The sequence below is a fragment of the Neopelma chrysocephalum genome, unplaced genomic scaffold, assembly GCF_003984885.1.
Source record: "Neopelma chrysocephalum unplaced genomic scaffold, ASM398488v2 Primary Assembly neopelma1_189, whole genome shotgun sequence".
NCBI classification, from domain to species: Eukaryota; Metazoa; Chordata; class Aves; order Passeriformes; family Pipridae; genus Neopelma; species Neopelma chrysocephalum.
This window is the reverse complement of record NW_020897851.1, coordinates 634,211-654,643: the sequence shown is the minus strand read 5'-3', so window position 1 is coordinate 654,643 and position 20,433 is coordinate 634,211. Positions and strand designations below refer to the sequence as shown.

The following is a 20,433-nucleotide window of genomic DNA, read 5'->3' as shown; positions in this document are numbered from 1 at the left end:
GTAAAATATACATATGTATATATATAATATATATATGTATATATTACATGTATGTGATATATACACACATATATTTTTAATATATATACACATATATTATATATACATATATAAAAATATATATAAAATTAAATGCAACAAGTCTTTTCCCCATCCACCACAAAACCACAGTCCCCAGGTCAGTAGAAATTAGATTTTTCCCAAATCCAATTAGAATATTATTCCCCAAAACTAAATAATCCAATTCAAACCACACGATGCTAAGTCACAGAATGACTCAATTTTACTACTATATGTGGAGACATAGAAACATGTCTGGAGTTAAATGAAAAATGTTGTTCTTTGGAAGCAACAACAAGAATTTCTTTTAAATACCAGGAACTCATCAGTAAGAAGTAAAAGAAGAGGAAACCAAGCATGGTTCATGTAGAATGGGAATTTGCAATTAAAAAAGTTAAATCCTATTACACATCATTTTTCCAATAGGCAGAAACACAAAGAACTCAATTTTCAATATCATGTATAATTTTGTACATCTTTGCTCAGAAAAGATGAATTTCAGTGTATACAAGCATTGCATGGATGATCAAGAAGTGGGAACAGAGGAAGAGATTAAAACAAAATTGCTTATTTAGCCTAGAAAATTAGCTGGATTTTTGTGCCAGTAAATAAACAAGGAAGAGAGAAGAAACACTTTTGCCGTAAGACAAAGTGAGACAAAAGAAAAGTAAACTGGCTGAAAACCAAGGTTGAAAAATCAAGGGTTGTAACAAGGAGAAAAATTAAGCTCTGGAGTGAACTTCCAGCTCTCCAGAGGAGGAAGGAGCTGAAGGAGTTCTGGGATGAGGCTCCATCACTTCCTGAAGGAAGGTGTGATGTTGGTGCCTGAGCAAAGCACTGAGAACCACAGAACCCTTCAGGCTGGAGGAGCTCTCAAGGACCATCGAGTCCAAACACCAGCCAGGGGACAGTTAATGCCTGTGCCCAGGGGGTTGCAATTTAGCAAAATATATTCCTGCTAAAGCAGCCCCTGGACAGCCAGCCCTGCACTTGCCAGTCTTCCTACAGTGGATTAATTAAAATAAAAGTCACTGTACAAGGCTCTGAGTCAGCCAGGGCAGAGAGATAAAACTTTATGGAAAGACACTAAAGAAATTCCCATCTCTCACACTAAGACAGAAAACCACAACAACAGAACTCTGTAAAGATTTTTAAAAAAAGCATAAATAAATATATAAATAAATGTACCTGTTCCATAATGTCATTCCACTCCCATTTCCTACTCCTTCCAGCAGCCTCCAGAGTCCCAGAAAAGTTCTCCTTTAGTGACTTCAGGGTGTTGTTGAGAATCCTCCTGACTGCAGAGAAATCCCAAGCTGCAGCCAAACATCCCTGGGCTGCCCCACTGCACCCTGATTTGCTACCAAAGAAACACCTGCAGAATAAATAGGGCTGAAACAACAAACAGCTGCAGAATGAACAGTGATCAAGCAATAAACCCAATAAACCTGGTGCCACAGAGCTGAACAGGATTCACATTTATCTTTCTGTGCTTCATATGAGAGATTTGCTTTCCAGTCTTTACTGCTCCAATTGCAGCATTCCATGTTTTAATTAATGTCAAAATTCCTAGTTTAAGACTTACTTTATCAAAGCCCGACAAAAATCCTCTCTGCACAACAGCAGAAAAATTCTTAAGGTCACTGGGCTGTCTCTGTATTCCAGGGATGGAAATCAGCACTTTTAGGACACTCCTGCAAATATTCTTCACAGCTATCACGGGGTTAACATTAAACCCTGCCAGGTATTTTCCAAGCTCTCTGAAATGCTGTGATGGAAACTGAGCCTGAATTCCCAGGTGGTCCTGGCTCATCTGCATCCCTCCCAGAGATCTCTCAATTGACACCTTGAAAAATGATGATGATCTGCTACAACTTGGCTTAATTAATTGAACTGTTCATCCTCCCTCCTCCCCCACATTACCCCACCTGATGTGCAGAGTCAGAAAGCTGAATAATTACAGGAGGAAAGCAGGGACACTGAGGGAGAAGGTGGAAAACTCAAGAGAACAATTTTTGTCAAGACATTCACTCATCCATAGGCAAGAACTCTGGATAAAATTAACACATAAACCCCATTTTTGCTGTTCCTAATAAACAAGCATTTAAACACAAATTGCCTATAGAACAGAGCAATGCTCTGCAATATCACTTTAATGGCTTCCCCCTGCCAGAGGGCAGGGATAGATGGGATATGGGGAAGGAATCCTTCCCTGGGAGGGTGGGGAGGCCCTGGCACAGGTTGCCCAGAGAAGCTGTGGCTGCCCCTGGATCCCTGGAAGTGTCCAAGGCCAGGTTGGACAGGGCTTGGAGCAACCTGGGCTAGTGGAAGGTGTCCCTGCCCATGGCAGGGGGTGGGATGGGATGATCTCTAAGGTCCCTTCCAACCCAAACCATTCCATGACTCTGTGACATCAAGGCCTCGACGTGGAGCTCCATTGATACTTTTTGCAGAGGTCCTTTTCTCCCCAGACAGGCTGGATCTGGATTTAACCTCATGCTCAGAAATACAGAATTCAGGATAAGTCCAAGCCCAGCCTCATTGATGCCTTGGGACACAGGACTTCATGATCCCCCCTCGATGGCTTCCACTTCCTAAAGCCCAAATTAACATTCCAGAACAGAAATGCTTGAAATTGTGACCTGAACAGTTCTGAGCCTTGGAAGCATCCTGCTCTTAATTAAGCACCCTCTCCCTGCTGCAGCCACAGGTTGGCCTGTTAATGATGTTGTGTGAGGACCACGATGCTGTTCCCCCAGTGAGTGATTTATTAACTCCAGCAACACCAGATCTGCTCCACAGCACCTGCACACCAAGACAAAGGGCATGATTACTGTGCCCACAGCACTTTAACTTCCTTTGTACTCTGGATACCCTGGGTCCCATCACAGGGCCCTGAGTCACAGCGTTGTTATTTAGTCCTCAGCAACCTCTGCAGGGTGAGATTCCAGCATCACCCTTTGCCTGCAGCTACTTTGGGGCAAAATGCAACATAACAACTGAATTCTGCAGAGCAGATATCCTGTGCATCAACAGGCTTGCTGTTACAGAAGAATCCAGTGCTGTTTCAGGCTCAAGCAGCAGTTCTCATGATTCATCCTGGGCTTGTAGAACATGAATTACAGTATAAAATCTGCTTAAGAACTTGGTTCAGCTCTGTGTACAATTAATTTATCAACGCTCCTGACATCCACATCATTCCTTTTACTCTTTTCAGCTCTGGAACATCTTGACATGGCTGAAGTGAATACAAAAGAATATCTTTTAGATAACTTGCATTTATTAAAACTTCTGTGTCTCCATTTCCTGAGGAGTTTCATTGTGCTGCCTGGCACCTCTGCCAAAGGAGCAGATAAAACAGGAATGTGCTGGGGAACAAAAGCCCCAAGAGCAGGATCTGCTCAGAGAAATACCTGCTGTGTGACTGCCCAGCAAGGTAACTCCTGTCTGTGCCAGGTGTGGGGACATCACTTCCTCAGAGTCCACATCTCTCCTGGTTTGATATGAACAGAAAAAGGCCTAAAAGGAAGAGGAAAGGTGCAATTTGGAGGTGAAGCACAAACCCTGTCCAGTTGTGCTGGTTGGGGCTGTGCTCTGGCTGCCTGTTTGCAGCAGAGGGAACTCAGAGCAATCCCAGCAGGAGAGGCTTTGCACGACCAGGGGATCCTTCTCCTGCTCCAGGAGCTCAAAAACTGAGCCTAAAAGTCTCACTTGAACGAGCAGGAGAGTTGGCACAGCAACTTCCCTGTCCTGCATTATTGATGTTACCTTGCCCAGGTTACCCCCCCTGTGCTGGGAGGGAGGAACAGGGAGCTGGGAGAGCAGCCCCTGTGCTTCCAGTCCCATCACAGTCACGTAGGCCAGTGGGAAATGATTGAGAGCAAACAGCATCCCAGCTGACAAGGCTGAGCTCACCTCAAACAGCCCCCTGACTTCTTCCTCCAGGAGACAGAGAGAGCCTCACACACCATTTCTCGGTGTCTGGAGGCTGTCCCCTAAAATTAAATATTGATTCAATATGATCTGGCTTTCCCAGGGGAAAAAAATGAATATGCATTTCCCTCAGCGTGTGTAGTTTTAAATACCAGGGTAATTTTAATGGTCTCAGCTAAGCTGGACGAACACTCAGCAGCTAATCCCTTGTTTGCCCAAGCAGAGCATGCACTAAGATTTACTGTTTACCATCCCCTTGGCCGACCCCCTTTGTTTGCTCATCAATAGCAGCCGTTTGGGAGAGGCTCAGCCTGGCAAGTCCTGCTCTGGACACAGCAGGTTCTTTCCCACAGTGTCAAACAGGATCTGCTCAAGTTAATGAGACATAAGGAGCTTCTTTTTCTTTTTCCTAGAGAACACAATGTGTTCCTTGGCGAGCTGGGGATCACTCCAGAGACCATAAATGTGTTGTGATCTGGTAGAATGATGGAAATAGGGGTAAAACAGAGGGGAAATGAGAGCAAGATTCGTGAGATCAAAAGATAGGTGGGGTCTAAGACAGAAAGTGCCTTTTTTTTGGCCAAAGGGGGTTGTATTAACAACTAAAGCATGAGAGCACCGTAAGGTGTGCATTTTATTCAGATTACCCAGAATAAAAATCTGCCCTGTTATGTTCATCCATCAGGTGCTGGAAATACATCACAACACACCATTGACCTCCCATTTTGTCCTTCTTATCACAGAATAGAGTCATGGAATGGGTTGGGTTGGAAGGGACCTTAAAGCCCATCCAGTGCCACCCCCTGCCATGGGCAGGGACACCTTCCACTAGCCCAGGTTGCTCCAAGCCCCGTCCAACCTGGCCTTGGACACTCCCAGCCACAGCTCCTCTGGGTAACCTGTGCCAGGGCCTCACCACCCTCATTATAAACAATTTCTTCCCAATATCCCACTTAACCCTGCCCTCTGTCACTTTGAAGCCATTCCCCATTTTTTTCTGTCAAAACTGTCTCTTTTCTCCAAAGAATTAACAGGAAGATCTTAGTTTTATCCGTGGTGGGTTTAAGGATGTTTAGGTGACCTGCTCCCCTGGGCAGAAGTCGACCAACTGAGAGACAAATGCAGAAAACAGAAGAGCATTAGGAACACACTGAACTTCTAGGGGAAAAAGTCTGTGACAGCTCTTTAAATGTTGTGGATCCACATCACCTGGGATCAGCTGATAATGAGGTTTGTACACTCCCCATCAATAAAGGACCCAATAGCACCACAGTGCCCCAGACATTCCTGCCTGTGCTCCCACTGTGATTTACCAGCCAGTAATTTATTCTCCAGTGTGAACCCAGTTGTATCATCACAATGTTACTGGGGAGCAGCAAATGGCTTCTATTTACTACATTTATTTTGAATTTGAGATCCTAAGAACTGTATTGTTAGAATAGGTCACCTTGAGCTAATCAATACTAATGAGTTGCTGGGCTTTTTGAGGGCACAACAGCTTGACTCTGATCAAAGTCTTACTCCTTTTGCTTACATTGCTCTCTGCTCTCTGTTGCTTTTCAATAAGAGAACAGCTCCTGAAAAAAAAAAAAAACAAAAACAAAACCCAGGTAGTCTGTACCTATATTTGTAAGTTAAACACAAACACAACAGTACAAAACACAAGCAAATAAAGGGCTGCCTTGGCAAAGGCAGCTCAGTGATCAATTTGTAGCTGATACATGATACTAAACCCTGTATTGATGAGAAGCAGAGCTTCTGCTACCTTGATGTTGCCTTTATCAATTAAAGCTGTTCTTATAATTGCATTTTTCCTCCTCATTAAGCTCCAAGCTGTTTGTTTCCTCTTCTATTATTTTTTAGTTGGCATTAAGCTGGGACTGGCTACAACCCCAAGGTGATGGGTTACCAATCCTGCCCGAGCAGAAGCACTCAAGGAGCACAGCACGTCCTGTCCTACAGCTCTTGTCATCAGTATTTACTGTCCAAGGCCTTTGTCCTCTCAGCCATGCAGAAAATAAAATTCCCCAGTGCCCTTCCAAAATTTCCCTCTGTAGTTTGCTCTCATTTAAGCAGTTTTAATGCCTGTGCACCTCTGCAGATACTGCCCACTTCATTATGCTGCATTTAGAGCAGCAGCTCCCTGGCACCCTGACAGGGGATTATTCCTAATGCTCTCCAGGAAAGCAGAACCAATGGAAAACAATTTATAAAAAAAATATCTGGCAGACTTCTTTCTTCTCCTCTTCCCTTCTTTCCAGCGAGGGAATCGATAACCTTTTATTTGCAAAATATGGCTGTATAATGGAATCCCAGATTGGTTTGGGTTGGAAGGGATCTTAAAACTGTGCAGTCCTACCCCCTGCCATGGGCAGGGACACCTCCCACCAGCCCAGGTTGCTCCAAGCCCCGTCCAACCTGGCCTTGGACACTTCCAGGGATCCAGGGGCAGCCACAGCTTCTCTGGGCAACCTGTGCCAGGGCCTCCCCACCCTCTGAGTAAATAATAATAGTAATAATAATAATAATACACAAACCAACAACAGGAACAACCATAACATCAACAGTATTAACAATAATTAATGCATTTGCAAATTGAGACATTTGCAGAACCCGCTGTGCCCTCGGGCCCCTGACAGTCCCTGTGCTGTGTCAGGAGCATCGTGACAGTCCATGAACTGCAAATCTCATCCAACATCAAGTAAATGTGCAGAGAACAGGATTCCTGTCCCCAGTGCTGATGGAAAGGGGGATTTTGCTGCACCCTCACAGCTAATCCCCTGTGGAGTCCAGCCAGTGGAGCAGGAACAAGGCAGCACTTGCTCTCGCTTTTACACTTATTTTTGCTCATATCAGCAAGAATTATGTTTATTAATAGACCAAATTAAGGAACCAAGTGTTCCCAACATATTTAGGACAACCAGGAATATGGAGACACCAGGACAACTGGTATCTCCAGCTGAGTCAGTCAGATCATACTCAGGAGTGAGGTGCAAGTTCTGCAGCCTTTCATAGAAATCATGGAATGTCCTGAGCTGGAAGGACCCACAAGGATCATCAGTCCAACCCCTGACCCTGCATAGACACCCCAACAATCCCACTCTGTCCCTGAGGGTGTTCTCCAAACACTCCTTGAGCTCTGGCAGCCTTGGGGCCGTGACCACACTCCTGTATTGCCAATGGCAATTCATTACTGGAGTTCCCAGTTCTGACTTTGGGTTTGGGGTTTGTCGTCTCCCCCCCATGATCTCAGATCACCAGTTAAAGTAGAACCCACACTTCCTTTCTGCTGCTCGCTGGCAGGAAGTGTTTTGCTTGGAAGTACTCAGAGAACATATTGGAAAACCAGAAACCATAAGGAAAAGCCTGTTCTTGCCAACAGATTGTCCTTCTCCATCCCACTGCAGAGCGACACCCCCACCCTCGGGGCCGTGGGTGAATGAGGAACCTTTGGGGTTTGTGTAGCCCGAGTGCCAAAGCAGCTCTTTACTGTGACACTCATAAAGAAACAGGTTCTCTGCTCTAAATCTTTAACACCCATATTAAAAATAAAAAACAAATATTAATTTTTTATTGAACTTCTTAAAAATAAAAAACGGGAGAAAATCTCTTTTGACCGCATAAAACCAAAACCAACTCCAGCCTTCGGCTGCTGCCCCCCTGGACCACAGTCATTTCATATAAATATTTTAAAAGAAGGGTTGTTATTACCTCTCATGGCTCAGCTCCTGCAGGTTTTGTTCCAAGTCACAACAAACGTTGGAATGTGAGCTGCATCCTCTGGGAGGTGGCAACTGTCCCCTGTGAGCTGTGTCCTCCAGGAGGTGACAACTGTCCCTCCAGGGACCAGGTTTAGGCCAGGTTCCTTCTTGCAGACCCCCAAGGAGCTGGAGCAGGGTCTAGAATCCCAGAATGGTTTGGGTTGGAAGGGACTTTAAACCCATCTCATGTCCCTTCCCCTAAACCAGGTGTGTCTCCCAGAGAGAACTGGAATGGAAAAGTTTAAGTCCATTCTGATCAGTTTTCAAGCAAACCCTCAGCTGATGTTGCTGCTGTCACACGAAAAACAGTTTGAACTTTTTTGCCTTTTAGAAGCAGAATAATCAGTCCCTTCAAACTCGCAAAGGAAACGGTGCCATGGAGAGAAGGGAAGGGAGAGATGTGGGAGCTGGGAGAACAGGGAGACAGCATTAATTACACACAGCCTGACAGGGAGAGGAGAAAATTTTACATCCTTCAAAAGGAAAAGAATTAAGAGATGACTGAGAGCAGGGAAAACTGGTAATTTCTCTGAGCTCTTTAAAGAGTTTACCAATCTCTTAATGGAGCTCCGTGTGTTAGAAGGAGATGGAAAACAGTCCAAGCAGCAGCCTGGAAATATAAAACATAATTTTTTAAATTTTTTTTTATTTTGTTTTTTGTTAGAAAATAAGCATATTTCTGAGTTTCAAAGGAAAATATCCACTCATCCATCAGAGAAAAGTTAAGCACAAAAAACGGCTGCAACACTTTCAACCAAATATTTTCATTTAAAAACATAATATGCCCAAACTAATGTTGTTTGTGTGAAAAGGCTGATATAAAGAACACCTTGAAATGGCAGAAAATGAAGCCGAAAAGCACTCTTCATTTGGAAATATAAGGAAAAAAGTTAAATTTCAAACTCGATACAAATCAAAGTGCCTCGAAACGCCCAGCAGATGGAACATATTGCTCTCAGGGAAAGCAACAATAAGGAAGCAAAACCATTCACCTCAATCAGGAATCCAAAGTTTCTGAAGTATTTTGCAGGACAGGAAAACAATTTCACTCAGAGGTTCCTGGGGGAAGCCAGAAAAAACTGGTTATTGAATTTATAAAAGCAAGAATGGAGCACACATTGAGATGTTACCTTTGGCTATGAGAGATGGGAAGGAAAATCAGCCCAGGTTCAGAGCAGCAGCACTCAAACCTGAACCACTTTCCATGAGGGACATGGAAAGTGCCTCATTAAGTCTCTCCTGCCATTCCAAGCCTTTGGCTGCCGGGGGTCAATAACAGGGAAACGTCAATGGACCAAAGTGAAACTGTGGGACAAGAAATTGGGAAAATTAAAACCTCCCAGGCTGCAAAACTCACAGCAAGTGAACATGGAATCATGGAATGGTTTGGCTTGTGACCTCAAAGCCCATCCAGTGCCACCCCTGCCATGGGCAGGGACACCTCCCACTATTCCAGGTTGCTCCAACCTGGCCTGGGACACTCCCAGGGGTGGGGCAGCCACAGCTTCTCTGGGCAGCCTTGTCTCCCCAGCACAGTTAATATTCTGTCTAAAACCCACAGTTTAGGCTGCATTTGTACCAAAAGAGCGAGACAGAAATGAAGGGCTTCATTTTGAGAAGTGATATCACAGCAAATATCCACATGGGCAAAGACTGGAGAGGGAGTTACCACTGGTATTTTGGGAAATGGAACTGCTGAATGACTGAGGGTGGAGAAGGACTATAAAAAGCAAAAGGAATACTGTGCAGGAAGCCCAGCACCTTTTCCCTGGGGAGTTTAAAACAAATATTTTAATTCCACTCTATTTTGAAAGTCTCTTAAAATAACGTGAGACTGGATATTTTTATGGTGGAAGCGATGGCACATCTTGCTAATCCAAGTTATTTGTGTGCAGACAGAAAGCCAGTCTTGTGTACTATGAATTTGGTAAAACCCTTTTAGCTCTCCTTTATTTATCTTATCTCCCCAAGTAAGGCACAGGAGATGTTGTCCACTGTGGTTTGGTCCCAACATTATTCCTGCCTTTCATCCTGGTGGTTCAGTCACAGTGGCACAAAGATCTACCATCTAAACCCCACGGAAGATTTTATTGCACCCCTGTGACCTTCCCACCTATTTAAATTTCTGTTTCATATAAATTACCTTTTTGACTGCTTGGCTTTGTAAATCCTTTCCCTTTGTCCTTGTTCTGTGGAATATCAAATCAATATGCAAGCACTGACATACCCAAAGTTCATCTCCAAACAGATGAGAGACTGAAAAGTTCTTTGCTGCTGCACAGATTTATCATGTACAAGTAGCACATTTGGCATTACAAAAGAGATCATATAGATGGTGAAAAATGGTAATGAAATACAGCTTGGAAATTTTATAAAGTAACCTTGTTTTACCAGGGGAAAATAGAGGCAAAAATTTAAATTTAAACAGAGGGAGGAAAAAAAAACGTGAACTGAGTGACCATTGCAATTCCTGAAAAGTTATGCAGAGAAAAGCAGGATGTGACTGGAACACATAATACATGTCAGGAGAAGAACAGAAGGATTCAACTATGTTTCTTCCCCAAAAGGTTGTCCAGCCCTGGCACAGCTGCCCAGGGCAGGGGTGGAGTCCCCATCCCTGGGGGGATTTAAAAGCCCTGGGGATGTGGCACTTGGGGACAGGGGTCAGTGGTGGCCTTGGCAATGCTGAGGGAAAGGTTGGACTTGGTGGTCTCAGAGGGCTTTTCCAACCCCAATGATTCCGTGGTTCTATTTTGTATTCTCACTGAGATGACCTCAGTAAGGTGCAGTGCTGAGGAAGGTTAAAGCAGAGCCTGTGGAGTGACACCTCCACTGAGCTGAGGGACACGAGGGCCCTGCTCTGTTCATGAAGGCCCCAGCAGCTCCCCAGGGTGGGGACTGTCCCCCAGAGCCATGGGACATGCTGCACCTCCCCTCCTGCAATACAGCCAGGGGGGTTGTGTTCCCCCTCTCAGACACCACGAGGTACCTGAAAATCTCCCAGGCTCACTCTGGGCAGCATCCCTGGGACTGCCAGTGCTGGAAATGAGCTGGGACGTGGATCCCAAAGCAAATGTCCCCAAAGCAGTGGGGACACTGGTGTAGGACCCCCCTGGGGTGGTGAAGGGGCCACCAGTCCCCACGAGCACCTCGGAGGATGCTCCGCTCTCCTCTCCTGTGGGAGCAGCAGGAGATGCTACAGGCAGGAATTATCCTGCTGCTGGTCTGGGAGCTGCTTCAGCATTTGCAGGATAAGCACATTGCACACAGCAAAAGGCTCCCTTTGTGCAGGAGACCTTAATGTGGCAATATTTTGTTTGTGCTCTTTGATGTTCAGCTTGCAGTTGTTTTCCGGGGGTTTTAAGGAACGAGCTCTTTAGATAATTTTATGGTTTCTTTGTTTGTTTGCCAGAAGATCCATCCTGTGACATAAGGAGAAAACAATTCTATTTCTTATCTTTTTTCTCCTGGTTAATATGAAGAGATTACTACCATTTACAGAAAAAAACCCCAACATTCAAGTCAGTTCATAATGAGCATAATTCCATCAAGTGGAGTTGATTTTTATATGTGAATGAAGGTTCAGAGGGACCCACGCTTCAGGAATCTAACAAACGTGTACTTTATGAGCACAACATATTCAGCACTAGGATTAGAATATTGAATAAAACCTCCCTAAAAGGCCAAAGCTTTGTGAAAACATTGCAGCTTTCACAGCTCTCAGGTAACTTTGGAGGCAAATGACAGTGCTGTGTTTGTCTATTCCAGTCTTAACAACTGAAACAAAGAGCAATTGAAAAGAAATTTCAGGAAAAATGTCCAATTTGCCCACACATGACTTGAATTCCATGAATGAACGTGTCTCTTACAGCATGCACAAAGCCTTACATAAATGCCCTACATCATCCAAGTAGTCACTTTCTGATCTTCAAAATCCAACAGAATTATTTATAGCTTTGCATGAAATATTCATGCAAAAGTGTCCATTCCCTGAAATTTCTGCTAAAGAGTAATTTAACTTGGTTTTTTGCATTCCTTGCTATCATCATAATTTAGGTCAGGCAAGAACCAACAATATCATTTGCCTAAAAAACCCTTGTGATGAGTATTACAAAGTCCTTAGATTTGTAGTAGGTATTTTGTAAAAAGCACAGTGAACAAGGGGCCCAATCCAAGCCACTAAAGTCAATTTTTAGCCAAGTATTTCCCTTTGTTTTAGGCTGGATGGAGCCCTAAAAGGTCCCTTTTTAATTACAGCAGCTAATTCACCCCATACCCAGTGCCACTGTTACATGACATCAGATCATGCAGCAGCAAATCTGCATTTCCTGGGGCCAGGGATAAATCAAATCATTGCTGCCATGGCCCCTCCCAGGCCCTGCAGCAGTCACAGAAATGCCCTTTTGGTTTAAAACCTGAAATAATGAATCCAAATGCACAGAAGCAACATGGTTTGTGCTTCTGGGCTGAACGCAGCCAGTGCTGGGAGTGCAGATCAGTGGTGTAACCTCAAAGGTTGCTGAACATGGGCCAAGCAACGTCATCTTTGTGCTGACATATTTTACACTAAAATTGATTCAATTGCCTGGATAAATAAATATTCCTTTTCCCCCATCTTATATATTTTATAGATTTTTTTTTTAATAATATGATCACCTTTACCTCCATATAATAAATATGCAAAAGACCCAAAGCAACAGATGGTGGGGAACACTAAAGTCCAGTACAATAAATATATATGTGTGTGTACATGTAAGCTGCATATACACATATATATATTCATGTATGTCTTACAAGGGATTATTTTCTCCACAAGGCTTTGAACTGCCATTTTCACTTACAGGAGTTGAGATTTTGTGGCCACCAGATGTCATAAAAACATCTCCATTCCCATGAGCAGGAGCTGCATCCGTTCAGGAGCTGCTTCCATCCCTCCCTTCACTCAGGCTCTGCTTCTCAGCTGCTTCCTTTGTGAACAAGGAAAACTCTGGAGTTAATGGAATGTCATTCAAGCTGGTGAGGTGTCTGGGAAAGAAACAAGCAGATGGAAATGTCTTCAAACCTCTGAAGTTTTCCAGCACTCAGCTGTCCCCAGGAAGCCTGGCTGAGCTGGGGGTGACAGCAGGAACAGGACCTGGTCCCGCTCTGATGGGATTTTTCCTGGCAGAGCTCTGGGCCAGTTCTCCTCCAGTGGATGATGGCCCTGGAGATCAGACCCTGTGTCAGTGTGATCCCACCAAACCAGCCTGGGCAGCTCCACAGGCCCTCCCTGACCGCCCCCTCATCCTGGATCCTCCTCGCTCCAACACCCCCGAGCTGCATCCCGAGCACTCCCACCCTCATCCCACCCTTCCCACCCACCACTGGGGATTATTTGGGCAGAAACACTCTGACATCCCCTAACACAGTAAAAACCTCGTGACCAATTCCCCCTCCTCCCCTCGGATTAGATTTGGGCAAGAAAAACAATGGAGCACAACTATTTTTGTATTTCAGTTCACAGAGACCATAAAATTGTAAAAAAAAAAATCATCTAAAAAAACCCAACCAACCCTATAAATCAACAAATAATATTAAAACCTACATATGAGAATTTTAAAATGCTTTTCATACGTTAAATTTATGCATCTGAATAACTTCTCTGTCTAGAAATACACATGACAAACATAAATATTACATAGCAAGTATTTGGACAGTCATACAGAAAAATTCCCTTTCTGAATAGAGTTGGCCATCAATCTAAAGTGCCAAACTTTTCAATCAAATTGAAACACACCTCTGAATATTATAATACTCATTAATTCTCCAAAATTACCACAGCACAGGGGTTCCAGGGCACATCCCTCCTGTTCCTGCTCTCTTTTTCCTCCTGTCAATTTTACCTTTTTGCATATTTTATATGTATTTATAATTAAAAAGCAGCTCTTGCTGCACAGGAAGCCCTAAAAGGTTTTGTATATCGTGTCCTACACAGGTGTAATGGATAAATCACAGGAACTTTTTCCTTCACCTTGTGACAGCCATTTGCACACCATGAAAAGGGAACCAGAACGAGGCACCCGAATGTCAAATACTGGAACAAGAAGAATCCAAAATTACCTGTTTCTGCATCAGGTTGTCGTTACCATTTTAAATAATGCATCTCCCCAAAAAAATTCTTGGAGGATGATTAAAAAGAAGAGATGTTCTCAGGAAGCAGGTGTTTCTCCCGTTGCTACCAAATAATTTAGGGCTGCACGTAATATTTTGACAGCGTGTGTGTGTGAGTGTGAGTGGCTGTCAGGCAGGAATTCTCCTCCAAGACAAAGGCTCTGTGAGATGCACAATATGGAACGACATCAAAGGCTCTGAACCCCGAGGAGGTCGAGCTGAGACCAAAAAAGTGACACTAAGCATCATATCTCAAAGATGTTCTTGGTTATTTAACAAAATGGGGAAAATGAGGCGTAATTTCCACTCCTTGCTTCTCGGCCTCAACAAAACAAACCCAAGGGAAATACTTGGGAGCTGAAATTGTTTGATTAATAAGCCACTGGGATGTGGCTTTTGATTGATCTTTCCGGGAGCTGCAGGCTCCACATGTTTTGAGGAAGGAGGGTTGTGTAACACTCCTGAAATCCTCCTCCCCGTTCCACAGCATCCTGTGCTGGAGAGAACTTTAAATCTCAGATATCAAGAGCAAGACAAGGGCACTCAGGTGATAAATATTTTTGCAAAGGTGAGCCAAATGGAAATGGAAAGGTTTAAGTCCATTCTCAGGCAATGATACACCAGTTTTCAAGCAAACCTTCAGCTGATGTTGCTGCTGCCACACGAAAAACAATTTGAACTTTTTTGCCTTTTAGAAGCGGAATAATCAGTCCCCAAAAGTTAACAGGAAACCTTCCCATCAGCTGGGGCTTCCCAGGTGCAGACCTTCAGTGTGAGTATCTGTACCAGCTCCAGGGGACACTCCTGGCACAGATGGCATCGGGAACAGAGTCCCCAGGCCGTGCACTGGGTGTTCCTCGTGCTGGAGGCGCTGGGACAGCACACCCAGAGCTCACACCTGTTCTGAGCTCCTCTTCCCTCCTCCAGGTGGGAATTAATATTCCAGTGGCATTAATATTCCAGTGAAGTTAATGCTGTTTGCCCTCCTGAGTGCTGGAGCAAAGCAAATGTTTTGCTTCCCCGTTTCAGAAGGACAGACTCTGGCCCAGCCCAAGCTGCTCCTGTGGTGGCTCCTGACCCTGTCCCTGCTCCCTCCACTGTCACCTCCCTGAGACTGAACCCACACCAGGGACCTCCTCCTTCCAGGAGCTGCCTTAGAAACCCTGTCCCAGCTGGACCTGGAACAATTCCCTCAATCCTGGCCACAAATCTGCTGCAATTGCTGGAGAACATGTTCCCATGAGAAGGGAAGAGTTTCCATATGGGCTCTCTAAATATTCAGCCACATTCTCCTGAAGGACAAATAGAAAATAACTACAATTTAACCCAGCACTCTTCTGATTCTCTTCTTTCCTTATGCCTCTTTCCATCCCCTTTCATAAATCGTGTTTAAACCCTGTAACCCAAAACATCTCCCTCCAACTACACATAAATTCACATTCCTAGGAATTTTTATACCAATATGGGACAGTGTATTTGCTGCACAGCAGCTACAGCTCCACCATGCCACTTAATCCTCTCCTATTTCAGTAAAAGCACGAATCAGGAGCGAGATTTGCTGGGTTCTAAAAGGACAGCTCAAAACTCAAAGGCAATATTTCTCTACCTGTGAGAGAAGAAAGGAAGGAAAACAGTTCAGTATGACAAAACCTGCTGTAAGTCAGCAATTATTCATTAGAAGAAACTTCATTGTAACATAAATATGTTAACATTTCTTCTGGATATGAAACACTTTTCTGTTCTTCATTTATCATCTTTTTTGTATGAGAATTGATTGTCTTTACATTATACAAGCCCATCTGTTCTAACAAAAATTACCATTAAATAAAAAACCAGCATTCAGAAATTCAGTGTTAGCAGCAATATTATGAATGCAAGAAAGCCGTGCCTGCATTTGCAGTTCTCCATGTTTCCCTCAGAGGACTCCTACATTTACTATGCATCCAGACCCTGCTTTAAAAAAAAAATAGAAATGGGATTTACTTGTTGACAAAGCAGAGGGAAGGAATTGTTTCTTCCAGTAACTTGAATGTTAAAAATAAAGTCAGAGAATTATAATCTCAAGAGACACAGATAGAAGAAACAAGGAAGTTCTTTTGCATAACACAACAGCTTTTCCTTTCCCTTTCCAACTTCCCCTCCACAGCTCCTTTATTTTACTGGATCCTTTGCAGTGGGAGGGAAAGATTCCACTTTAAATTTTCCTGCCATAGCAGAGGTTGGAGCTGTAACCTTGACCCAGCAAAGCAAAACAAACTGAAGAAAAATCTTTGGATTTTTGCTCAAAATAAAACCTGAAACCCCAGAAGGGGAGGGAGCTGCATGGCAATGGTGGGGAGTGGAGCAGCACTGCCAGAGCTAAGGCTGCTTTCCAGGGAAAACCCAAAAATCAACTTCCCTGGCCTGAGCAGGAATTAAAACAGGGGATCTGAATCTCCACAGAAAAGTATCATCATGCTCAAAAACCCCTCCAGCCCCAGCACTGGATATAAAATTATCATTTCAGTAATTTATAAAAAGAGAAGAGCAGAAATGAGGCTTAAGAGAGTAAAGGAAAAAAGACAAACCAAGTGTCATGGCAGTAGAGCCAAGAGAGCTGTGAGGAGCAGGAAAGCAAACAGTACATGGGATAAAAAACAAATTATGGACAAGTAACTAGAGACAGTTTCCTGGTTCTATGGATTTAAACACACCAGTTAGTCTGGGAAGGTCAGACTCCAAGCAAGTTAAATTTTTTCTGGTGCTCCCTGGTACAAGAAAGGGCAAAAAGTAAAATTCAATCCTCAGTTCTGAACCTGGAGTGCAATTCTGGATACAACTGCAAAAGACTTCACCTTATTTCTTGTTTTGTTCAGCCTGGAGAGGAAGAGGTTCCAGGGAGAGCTGAGAGCCCCTTCCAGGGCCTAAAGGGGCTCCAGGAGAGCTGGAGAGGGACTGGGGACAAGGGATGGAGGGACAGGACGCAGGGAATGGCTTCCCACTGCCAGAGGGCAGGGTTAGATGGGATATTGGGAAGGAAATGTTGGCTGGGAGGGTGGGGAGGCCCTGGCCCAGGTTGCCCAGAGAAGCTGTGGCTGCCCCTGGATCCCTGGGAGTGTCCAAGGCCAGGTTGGACAGGGCTTGGAGCAACCTGGGCTGGTGGAAGGGGATTGGAACAAACTGGTCTTTGAGGTCCCTCCCAACCCAACCCATTCTGTGGTTCTGTGATATCCAGGGTAGGTCATGCCATGACATTCTGCTGGATCACTGCTTGGGCAGGCAGGGAGCACAGAGGGAGTGAAGGGCTGGGCAATGCTGTGCCAGGAAACACTGAACAAAGGGCTCCAAAGCCCTGGCACTGCAGCACACGGGACATCTGACCCTGCCCCAGAGCACACACACCTCTGCTCTGCACTGAACTACCACTGCAAACCCAGAGAAAACTCATCTGTCCCTATTCCTGGAGCTGCTGGACCAAGCAGCAGAAACAGCCTGTGCTCTTCCCTTCCCAACCCTCTGTAATGACCACCAGGAAAAGGGCCAATGACACCCCAAGGAAATAACAGCCAGGAGCTGATGCTGAAAATAAGAGGAGAACGTGTTGTTTACAAGCACATGAAGAGGAGCCTCTTTGCCAAGGCTTGTTGCAAAAACAATCACTGCAGAAATTCAGCTCCAATTCCCTTGCAATCCACGCTGACCTTTGCCACCACCCCTTGCATACAGTGATGGCATCTGGATTAAAGTGGCCCTGCTTGTTAGAGCAGCACTTCCTCCAGGTTAAAACCTCTATTTAAAGCCCCCTTCCCAGTGCCCTGGTGTGACTGACTGGCCTTTGGAAACTCCACACAGATCTCAGTTGAATTACGAGGCAAATTATTAAGCCGGAGTTATGAGCCCTGTTATTATGCTGGAAGAAAAGTGGTGCCTGCAGCAACTCATGTGAAGGGATCCAGCACTGCCAGGGACAGAAAAGTAAACACAGACCCCAATACAACTCCCCTGAGAGAGCAACTACTGTACCATTATATTGGGCATTGTAAACACTGGAGGAAGCATTGCACTTTGTCATTCGCCTTCTCCTAAAATTTCCCAATCATCAGCTCGGCTTTTTCCCCTCCTTCTCCATTTATAAAAGATAAAAATCAAGATTCTTGATAAGAATCAAGATCCAAAAAAGCTCAGTGTGGGTGAAAACAACAATAAACCCCTTGTTCTCTCTTAGCAACCCAAGCAGACGGTGCCCGGTGCTGATCCGTCTCCTCCAGGACACGTGTGCCAGTGCAGTTCCTAAAGATTCAAGAAAAGGTGATGAGTCAGTTCCTGTATCTTGATCAAATTCATCTGGAACTGCAACAACAGCAAAATGCAGTTTTATCTCCAAGAGGGGGAGAGAAATAGAGGGCACAGATTAGACACAAAGGACGGAAACAGCACATTCCAAAACCCGAGATTCTCATTAAGCCACAAGGAAAGAAAACCAGTGACAAATGTGCTCTGCTGTGAAGTAGATAATGGAAAAGGTAAAGAAAGTGTACGTTATGCACAGGACATTATAATACTTTACAGCACAAAATCTGCACTGTTTCAGTACAAAAAAAAGCCAATTCCTGGTGAATGTCTGAGCGCTGCCTCGTCCCCATGGCCCCGGGAGCACGTTCTCTGCACTCAGAGCCTTCAAGCTGCATAAAATACAATGGGAATGGAAAAGAAAAGTGGATTAGACCGTGAAATACAAGTATGACACTATTAAAGAATATTATGATACTTCACAGTGTAAAAAGAATAAAATGTGGAATCAGTGGGTTGTGAAAGTCCTTCGTTGCTCAGATAAGGGCGGAGGGTGGCATTACCTGGCAGAGGGCAAGGGAAGCTCTTGCCTGCCAGCAAGCAGGGCCCCAGCTTGCTTCAGTAGTTCTTCTAATTTGTTCAATTCCTTAGAATGTGCTGGGAAGCTGAAAACCTCTAACTGAAATTTATAGAGGCAGAGGAGAGTCTTAGTGAGGTCAAAGCTGCCGTGGGTGGTGCCCCAGCCAGGCTGGGCATCACCACCCAGGGACCCCCCCTGCACCCACGGGGGCACGTGGGGACTGTGGAACAGCTCTTTCCTCCAGAACTTGGGATCAGAAGAGAGGGAGGAGATGCCACAGCACCCAGTGAACATCCAAACCCCTGAGCAAGAGTCTGGTCTTGTCTCACAGGATGGGAAAGAGATGCACTGGGCTGAACAAGGAGGGGATGAATTGCAACACACCACCCACGGCAGAAACTGGCTCTGTGAGTCCCACAAAACGGTCACAAAATACCCTTGTCCAAAAGAAATGACAATCACAGCAATGTTTTAAGATGTTCAAGGCCCCGGGAGTCACCTTGAATTAGCCAGTCAGAAAATAAAAGCCTTGTTTTGGCCTGAAGCATTTTAAAGTGATTCTGTTTGATCTTGCAAGATTTTGGGGTTTTTTTCCTCTCGGTGTTCATCCTTCCTTTTTTAAAGGCAGCTCAAAAGAATGGTTTCTGAGAAGATATAAATATTTTCTTATCCACGTGAGTGTTTTTTACTGTGGTGAAAGGAATGTAAAGCTGCCATAACCCATTCCCAGGCTGCTGTGGGACTTACCTGCATGGCACCTGCTGCAGATCAGGGTATAAATATCTGCCTCTGCTATGTACAAACCACTTATTTATGTAAAAATTACCTTACAACCAGCCCACGAGTGGTCCTAGAACAGCCAAGCCTCTGAAACCCCACTGGACTTCAAGTACATTCCCAGGGGCAAGAAGAAAAAAGCTCTGGGGAAACAACAAAAGCCACATATTGAAAATGAAATTTGGATTATAAACCTTACGGAAATAGATAAAAGAAGATATTAAGATATAATATAAAATAAGACATAATGAATAAAATAGATAAAAGAAGATAATTTTAATAGATAAAACAATTTTCATATCCCCTCAGCTAAACAAAAAAATAAGAAATTAAAGAAATAAAATATTTTGCTTTCTAGCCACTTTCAAAAATTATTTGAAGCTCCCAGCTAAAGTAAAACAAACTGTTAACAGGCAGTGAAGGGCTGGAATACTTAAAACTGAAGGGATCTAAACAAGATAAATAGGAGGCATAAGGGAATGGCACAGCAGCTCATTAGGAACGGTTCAGAGAACAATCTTATCAGTGTAAAAATGTTCCCCCTCCGTTTTAAGAAAGCATTCATTTAATAGGAAAATTAATGCAGAGCCTTGACTAAATTAAGCCTGGAGCCTTTCAGCGGGGATAGAACAAACTTGTTGCATGTTTGATTTCCAATTTATGCCTCAGACAAGTCTGGAAATAACAGAACTTTGATTCATGTTAAAAACACTCCCGTTCTCTCCCTGCACCAGCCACGTGTGCCTGGGGTGGCTCCCAGACCTGGGGCTGCCTCCTGCCTGGCACAGCAGCTCTGTGCCCAACCCTGTGCCCAACCCTGTGCCCAGGGCCACTGCTCTGGCTGCAGGGTGAGCTGCTGCCCATCCCAGCTCCTGCCGCCCATCCCAGATCCCACTGCCCATC

At 44.4% G+C, this 20,433-nt stretch overlaps 2 long non-coding RNA genes across 2 annotated transcripts; both read right to left on the bottom strand.

Annotated features, from left to right (window-relative positions):
- Window positions 1–3,320: 3,320 nt before the first annotated feature.
- Window positions 3,321–7,894, bottom strand: LOC113976951. Its single transcript, XR_003537230.1, has 4 exons — window positions 7,826–7,894; window positions 7,705–7,794; window positions 3,976–4,055; window positions 3,321–3,579 (listed from the first exon to the last, which is right to left on the bottom strand). It is a non-coding gene; the product is annotated as an uncharacterized LOC113976951 (long non-coding RNA).
- A 414-nt stretch (window positions 7,895–8,308) lies between these two features.
- On the bottom strand, window positions 8,309–9,107 carry LOC113976952. Its single transcript, XR_003537231.1, has 3 exons — window positions 8,945–9,107; window positions 8,747–8,813; window positions 8,309–8,364 (listed from the first exon to the last, which is right to left on the bottom strand). It is a non-coding gene; the product is annotated as an uncharacterized LOC113976952 (long non-coding RNA).
- Between the last annotated feature and the right edge of the window lie 11,326 nt (window positions 9,108–20,433).